At 41.0% G+C, this 8,951-nt stretch overlaps 1 non-coding gene and 1 pseudogene across 1 annotated transcript; one reads left to right on the top strand and one right to left on the bottom strand.

The window, feature by feature from the left end:
* Nucleotides 1-550: 550 nt before the first annotated feature.
* LOC148923347 (small nucleolar RNA R71) lies at nucleotides 551-657 on the top strand. The gene has a single exon (XR_016133080.1). It is a non-coding gene; the product is annotated as a small nucleolar RNA R71 (small nucleolar RNA).
* A 5,366-nt stretch (nucleotides 658-6,023) lies between these two features.
* Nucleotides 6,024-8,306, bottom strand: LOC125206371 (wall-associated receptor kinase 2 pseudogene; annotated as a pseudogene).
* Between the last annotated feature and the right edge of the window lie 645 nt (nucleotides 8,307-8,951).

Here is an 8,951-nt window from a genome sequence, read left to right as displayed (position 1 = left end):
ATACTTGTCTTCCTTCTTCATCGGCTCAACCACTCCTCCTTTGCTAACATTAAATCCTGCAGCGGGTTGCAAGTAATTATTGTTAGAATAAGAAAGATTTGGGTGCGGACGGTTCCCATTAATAATTATTGAAATTACCGCCCACTGATTAGGGCGATAATTGTTATTGTAATTTCTGGGACCGCCTCCTTGCACGTAGTTGATTTCTTCCACAGTTGACACGGCAGTTTCGGGTGCCGTGACCGCCACTATGGAAGTTGCCGGAATTGGATCTTCCTTCCTCGAGACGTCCATTTGATTAATCCTGACTCTAAGTTCTGCTAGCTCCTTAGCAAAAGAACTTTCTTCGGCCTCTTCTATGGCTGCTACTCTTCTCGTGGCATGCCTTTCCTTCGACCACCCCCGATTGTTGGTGGCGAACTCCTCGATCACCGCCATGGCATCCTCTCCTGTCTTTCTTAGAAATCCTCCATTTGCCCCTGAATCAAGCATATCACATATTTTTTCATTAAATCCATTATAGAGGATTCCTACCTGATGGTCTATGGAAAAACCATGGTTTGGGCACTTTCAAAGAAGAGCTTTGAAACGAGCAAATGCCTCATAGAGGGGCTCGTCATGGCCTTGTATAAACTGAAAGATCTCACTCTTGAGCTTCAAAATAGTGCCTGGCGGGTAGTATTTGTCGAGGAAGGTAGCTACGATGTCCTTCCATGTGGAGACCTTTTCTAGTGGCATACACTCAAACCACTCCTTAGCAGAATCAATCAATGAGAATGGAAAAAGTCTTACCCGTATGGCATCGTCGTCGACACCATTAAATTTCAAAGTGTTTGCGATTTCCACGAATTTGGAGAGATGGCGGTTAGCATCTTCAGTCGCCCTACCTGCAAAAGGAGTTTGCTCGACCCTTTGGATAAGGGGCATGCGTAACTCAAAATTGTTAGCATCAATACGAGGACCGTCAGGAAAAGTGATCATATTCCCATGATTGAACATGTTCATCACAGGTAATGTTTCTCTGTTCTTCTTTTCCATGGCTTCTCGGGCTGCTCTTTCCGCATCTCTCTCATCCATCAGCAACTTCACCATCTCATGCAGCTTCTCAATATCTGTTCGGTCACCCATTGTTCCTGATCCTTTTTCACTTCTTATTATTCTACGAGTTCTTTCAAGTTCTAAATCAAGCGGCTCTAAGATGTACTTGCCAGAACGCGTTCGCATACAAAACCTGCAAGACTCGAAAACAAAAACAAATTAAACTAAAAAAAAAATTAAAACAGAAAGCAATAAAAATCCAAAGTAGTAAAATTATCCGTTTGAAGATATTACTCCAAAGTGAATTGTCTTCCCCGGCAACGGCGCCAAAACCTTGATGCACTTTTTATTTGCACTATAAATACCTGCAAGTATACAGAGTAGGTATAGTATAGCAAAAGGTTAGTACCGGATATCGAACACGGGGAAGACGTACACAAAGTGTCTATCTCCTACTAGAACTCAATTACTATCTGGAGAAACAAGAATTTTTTTTGAAAATTTTTGAAAACAGAAAATATTAAAAGCAGTAAACAACTAAATGCAAGCAAATCACGGAGAGAAAAGTATAGAGATAAGGGAATTCCAGGGATGTGCTTTCACTTTTATGGTTATACAAATTCCAAACTACAATACCCTAGCACAGTTAATACTTTGAAAGGACGAGTCACCTAGCTTATGCTCATGCGATACAAACGTTGATTACTAACATTAGGGTTGTCAATCCTAATACGTAACTCCAAAAAGCTCCTAAGACCCTTGAAAAGTCCTCACTCTCAATTAACAGTGCCGTTTTAAAGGAAGCTAACTGTAGTGTCTACTAAGTGAATCTAACTCGCTAGAACTCTGTTACAGTTATGAAGCAAGTTATATTAAATCATACATAATTGTGTCACTCAATTACGAAGCATCATGATTAACTTAGGGAAGAAACAAAGTAAAAACAAAACGGATATTAAATAGAAAACGGAATTGTATAACCAAAGTTGCTACTAACACATCCCTAGAATCCTATGAGTTTAGTTACACATAATTGAATAAACTAAAAACATAGATTGAAGGGAAAACAATTTGAACATAAAACTAAAGCAAATAAAACCCGTAGGTAGAATCCTTGTCGTTCTTGATGTTCTTGAAATCCTTCTCCAACTCCTTGCACAATTGAAGTACTCTAGCTTTTGATCTCTATGAATATTGCAAGTAGTAACTCTCTTTCTCTATGAATGTGTTCTCTCCCTTTTGATGAAGCTTGAGGTCCTATTTATAGGGGAAAATTATTCCTCATCATAGAAGGAAAAGATCTTCAAAATTTGGTAAGTCTTGGAGCAAATCTAGGGCTGGTCGGATTCGCCGCCTTTCTCCGCCGGGCCGCCGCACCTTGGCCGGCGGTCGCCGCGTTGGAGTCCAGAGACTCTGACCCTTCGGTGGCGGACCGCCACATGTCCTCCGGCGGTCGCCGGGCGAGACTCTTCTCCTAGCGTAAATTTCCGAGGCGGACCGCCACATGGCTCTGACCGCCGGGCGCCGGCGGTCGCCGTACAACTTCGCGGCGGTCGCTGGTCGCCGTCTGACTCCAGATTTCCAGACTATGCGTTTTTACTCTCCTTTTCGGCTCAAATATGCACATTTCTCACAAAACACGTCAAAATACCAAAATGTATAAAATATGCAAATAATGGACATGTAGAGTGATTTTGATAGTAAAAACGGACCAAATAATGGCCTTAAAACAGTGCAAAATCCGAGCGTATCATCCATACATCAGAGCAAATATTCACTTTGTGTCCCAAGTTACTCAAATATCGTGATAAATCTTTTTTCATTTCAGTATATTGATTTTTGGTAGATCGTTGAATACTAGTTCTAGGTAGTCTTTTTGAGTTCAAATTATAACACTCTTTCATCGAATCTTCATAATCTTGATTATCATAAATACCAAAAGGAAGATGATGCATGGCAGCAAATTTAGCCATAACGTCAGTAGTATGCTTATGATCATATCTTAAAAGAGCGGAGGACGGCGTACCTGTTTGAGACGAACCGGAGGTGGAGCCATGGGCACTCGCACTTTGGAAGTTGAGTTGGGTTTGGCTAGCGGTATGCCCATATAGTTCGGGATGAATCGTCTGCATGTGACGGATGAGAGAGCCATATCCCCCGGACTTCTTGAATTTGTATTTTTTGGTGCAGTAGTTACAATATGCCATAAAAAATACCGGCACTTCATTAGCGGAAGAAACTATTGGGACCTTTTTGAAATGTTTCACAAATATATCAGATTTATATTTAGTTTTTTCTCCGCGGCCGTCTTGTGAAGGGGGGGGGGGCATTTCCTCATTTTCGTGGTCACCACCGTCACTGTCCTCATTATCATCGTTCAGATTAACATTAACATCATCAATATCGTAATCATCGACCGAGATGTAATTATCAGCATCGGATTCGGCGCCAACCGTGCCATGACCACCCAATTGGGATAGTGCAATGGCTGCAGCTGCACGACGATCTTCTTCCATCTACAAATAGTATACGTAGTATGTACGAATTAGAATTTAGAAGATGATGAACATAGAAAAATCATGAACTCAAACTTATTAAGTTATGACTTTATGTATAAAAAAAGTAATATGCAAAATATTTTATAACTTACTTGTAAGCGAACAGCCTCAGCATGGGAAACCTCCTCCAAAATTTCTCGACGAGTAGGTCGTCGTGATTTTCTCGGACGGGTAGATTGATCTTCTGCAATTCCTTTGCCCCGTCGATCACGGTCACCACCACCACGATAAGAAGACATATTTTTTTTTATAGTAATGTAGTTGAAGTGTTGAACAAGTTGTAAGTTGTAACTAATATGAAGTGCAAATTATGAAAATTGATGAACAACTTAAGTAAACAAGTAGAGAGCAAATTGAGAGAATGAGGTAGAGAATAGAGAATTGGAGATTGAGAAAGAAATCCTTGTTAACACAAGAATAGGGTGAGTAGAAGTGATGAAGAAGGGGGTATTTATAGATAAAAATGGGGGGAAAATCTGATATTAAAAAAAAAAAAATTGAAATTCAAAATTTGAAACGGTCGGAAACCGCCGGTTTTCGGTCAGAAACCGCCGGTTTCTGACCGAAAACCGCCGGTTTCCGACCCCTTTTCAGACCCTACGCCTGAACCGGCGGGAACCGGCGGTTTTGTGTCAGGAACCGCCAGTTTTCTGACACAAACCGCCGGTTTCCGACACAAACCGGTGGTTAACCGTGCTTTTTCAGACCTACCCCCTGCAACCCTACGAACCTATCGGCGAACGGCTATTTTTCCGGTTAACCGGCGGTTCCGAACCGGCGGTTAACCGCCGGTTCCGGTTGCATATTTCTTGAACCGTAACCGAACCGTAAAAACCGTGTAACCGGATTTCGAATCGGAACCGTCGTCCGGTTCCGGTTCCGGTTCCGAACCGCCGGTTAGAAACCGGCGGTCCGGTTTGGTTTGGCCATGTCTACTAACCGCCGGTTTTTCAGCGGTTCCGGGCCGGTTCCGGTTCTTATTTTTATTTATTTTTATTTAAATCTTATTGTTATAACTTTTAAATTCTATAGTAAAATCCAAAGAGACTTTGAAAATGGTCGAAAACCGGCGGTTTCCGACACCTTTTCAGACCCTACGCCGCAACCCTACGCCTACGCCTGCAACCCTAGCCCTGAACCATCGGGAACCAACGGTTTTGTGTCAGAAACCGGCGGTTTTCCGACACAAACCGGCGGTTTTCCGACCCAAACTGGCGGTTTTCCGACCTTTTTCAGCCCTACGCCTGCATCCCTAGGAACCTACCGGCGACGGCTATATTTTTAGTTAACCGGTTTCATATTTTTTGAACCGTAACCGGCCCGTTATAAACCCTAAACCGGATTACAAACCGGAACCGTCGTCCGGTTCCAATTCCGACCCGCCGGTTGGGAACCGGCGGTTAACCGCCGGTCCGGTTGGGTTTGGCCACCTCTTTTGAACCTTTCAAAGCAATCACCAATAATCCAAAAACGCAAACATCTTTATCAGCTGAATACTCTAAAAAATAAAACTTTTGCAACAACCTCATTAGAGAGAAAAGACTTAGAAAGTGTATATTCTTGTGGGACGGACTAAAAGGGAAATGGTGCATATTTTTGTGGGATGGAGGGAGTAATGAGTAAAACTTAAAATTAGTAGCGAACATACCAATCGGTGATTTTTTTTAAAAAAAAATATTACATTAGGGCCGAACTGAGCTTGCTGCTAATTCTTTGCTAAACTTAGTAACGAATTGAGTATGTTACTAAAGTTTTCGGTGCCTATTTAGTGCCGAAAATTTTAGGTCGGACTAAGTTTGCTGCTAATCCATTGCTAACAATTTGTAACGGCTAAGTTTGTTGTTAAGGTTTTCGATCCCTTTTTTTATGCCAACAATTTAGGAGCGGATTTAGTGCATTGTTAATCCGCCACTAACAATTAGTAACATACTAGGTTCGATGTTAAAGTTTACAATCCCTTTTTTATGCCAACAATTTAGGTGCGGATTAAGGGCGTTGCTAATCCGCTGCTAGCAGTTAGTAATGAACTGAATTTGTTGCTAAAGTTTTCGATCCCTTTTTGATGCCAACAATTATCAACGAAGTCATTATGTTGCCGATTCGTTACTAAAACAATAGTAGCACAATTTAAGCTGTTGCTAAATTTTAGCAACAAACTTTTTAGTAGTGTCGTAGATCTGTTGTTAATCCGCTGCTAACCAATTTTACCAGCGGAATTATGACAATTAGCAACTAAATTTTTTGCTAGTAAATAGAGATTTTTTTGTAATGTTAGAAACACAAATTAACATCTTTAATTGCACTAAAAAATATCCTTAATAGTTTTTTTAGTGATAAAAGATGAATATTTGATTCCATCTCTACTCTTGATGTTGACTTGATTTGGACGGGCCTAGCTATGGGTGGTCTCAGACATCCCAGCCCAATTTACAACTGTTGTGTTTTGTGGACAACCCAAAAGCTATATACGTCGCTCTTCTCTGTTAACTGGCATGTATGAAAATACTCTGGATCCAGGTAACCTAAGGTTCCCTGGACTAGAGTGGAAACCATTGTATGATCAACGGGAACCAATCTTGACGCGCCAAAATCTGCAATTTTAGTTGTGTAGTACTCGTCCAACAATATGTTGGGAGATTTGACATCTGTGTGGATAATAGGCATTCCAGCTGCAGAGTGAAGATAGGACAATGCACCGGCAGCCTCAGTTGCTATTCTCAAACGATTGTCCCATGAAAACCAAGGCATCCCTCCACTGTTATGGATGTGGTGGAAGAGTGTATCATTTAAGACATATTCATACACTAAGAGAGGGACTTCTGCCTCTAGACAACACCCCAACAGTTTGACCACATTCCGGTGGTTGATTTGTGTCAAGATTAACACTTCATTAATAAACTGCTCGATTTGAGTTTGATCAATCATCTTTGATTTTTTAATTGCAATAACTTGATGATCACGGAGAATCCCTTTGTAGACTGTGCCATAACCACCCTTTCCTAGTATCCGATCCTCTGCATAGTTATTTGTCGCCTTCTCTAGCTCCTCAGTTGTGAAGATCTTTGGTGATTTCACACTACTCTCATTTGAGGAGAGCAATTGATTCAGAAGCACACCACCGTTTTGCACAAAGAATTTCTCCCTTTGTTTCATAAGCTTCCTTTTCTTCACTCCAAAGATTAGTACAATCATACCAGTAACTAATGTCAATAAGCCAATGATACCTGCAAATTATTTCCATCCATTTAAAAAAAAACGAAAATAGAATCAAGAAAAATCATGAAATATAGCACTCTTTTAGTTCCATCATAGTTGAGTCATTTCTATACACGATTTAATTAATTCATTTTCTATTATGTCATACTTTTCTCTCTTATACTTTATTCTGTCTCTTAATTCAACATAATAAACATCTTTTTCTTAATATCTGTTACCTAAAGAAACCTTGGCAATAAGAGACATAGACTTCTTTATGCAACCATGCCCGTTCTTCGTCCCATCGCCCGAGTATCCCTTTTTGCAGGTGCAGTCGAAAGTGCCATCCAAATTTTTGCAGATCCCATGTTCATGACACGGATAACTTTCACATATGTTAATATCTGCGACACAATAGAACTAACTCATTCATTATCATTTCTCAAAAAAATATACTCCTTCCGTCCCAAGATAAGTGACTTGTATTCCTTTTTGGGGTGTCCCACTATAAGTGACCTATTTCCATTTTTAGCAAAAAGTCACCTCTCTTACTTTATTCTCCACCTACTTTATTTTCTCTTCTCTCCTCTACTTTTCCCTCTCTCATACTTTACTTTCTCCACTTTAACTTATTTAAATATCATTCCTTAAATCTCGTGCCCAAAAGAAGTAGGTCACTTATCTTGGGACGGAAGGAGTACTTCTTTTCGAAATTATAAAAGAAAGCAGCTGTGCATCCTGGGCTAAGATATGGATTCCCTTGAAATCCTTGATGACAATATCGAAATCAACGCAATCGCTATTACCATGACAAGCAAAAGCAGGTGATTCTCGAGCTCCTTTGCAACTCTGCTCGCCAACGCTCCACTCAAGAACCACAGGCACATTCTCCACGATCCTGTTCCCGAAACCCGGGTCTTTGAGGTCAGCAACCCTGACCACTCGAATCTCCAAGAAACACGTATCCGCAGGGGGCGAAGGACCAAATCTTGACGCGATCGATAACAGGAATCAGAGTTGCATTGAAACTTTTCAATCCCTTTGGAATGCCTGTTTGGCAGCCTCCAATGTCGGCCAGATCATTGATGCTCGAGCAAGCTGAGATGCATCCCGTTGATCAGCAGCCGAGCACTGTGAACTTGTTCTTGTCTGAGAAGCTGAACGGAGACGTTGATCCGAGATTCTAGACCGTCGGTTTTGTGGCCGAGTCTGTCGAAACAAGGTGAGGCGACACGCGGAGCTCGTTGTTGGACACGTCGACTATTTCTGTGTTGGTTTTGGAGAGGAATGGTTAGGGGGATCGGAGGAGGAATCGCAGTTGACGTCGAACCAGGGGCTTATTGAGCAGCCTGAGCTCAAGCCAATGCCCAATGGATATGGGATTGTTATGTTTCCGCATTTGCTCTCGCAGTTAGGCTTGGCAATGGCAATGGCAATGTTGCTGCTTGTGGATGGACACAAGAGAGAAACAACAAGGAAGATGGGGAAGACCAAGGAAAAGAGAGAGTGAGACATTATGGAGGAAAAGACACGGCAAATGTCTGAGTTTATATGATTCATGATTTTTTCTCTCCGCATACTTATGGCATGTTTGGTAGGGGTGATAACTTATCTAGGGATGGAAATCCATGAACAAGTCATTTTTGTTCATGGATTTCCATTATCACCCCTACCAAACATGGCCTTACTATATACTACTCCTTGAATAATCAAGTTCGCTTTTTGCAGTGCTCTTCCTTGAATAATTATATCTTTGTTAAAATTCTAAATCTCATTTCACATGACTTGGTGATGATTCTATTTCATTTATAAAAGAATAGATGACCCTCCTTTCATATGAAGTTGAGAGGCCCATTTCTTATATGATATTGAGCGGATTTGAATTACCCTCGATACCAAAGTTAAGGAGAGTTGACTAACTTTTCAAAAAAATAGCCTCAGTGCAGATGCAGTAATCACACGTTTTTTGAACTTACCTAAACATGAGCACGTCCGTTTATTGGGTAGAATAGAGTATAAGAATATCAAGTTGCTCGAGAGGCATTGTACCAAACTTATTTGACCAAGCTGGGTTTATTAAAAAAACCACGTCGTCCGCAATAACTTAGCTGTGTCAAGATATTTTTATATCTTGTGCAAGTTAGTTTATATGATCTGAAA

The sequence above is a fragment of the Salvia hispanica genome, chromosome 6 (assembly GCF_029641045.1).
Source record: "Salvia hispanica isolate PSC_SH4W2 chromosome 6, Shi_PSC_v1, whole genome shotgun sequence".
Lineage (NCBI taxonomy): Eukaryota > Viridiplantae > Streptophyta > Magnoliopsida > Lamiales > Lamiaceae > Salvia > Salvia hispanica.
Note: the sequence above shows the minus strand (reverse complement) of the source record. Positions and strands in the feature narration are given on the sequence as shown.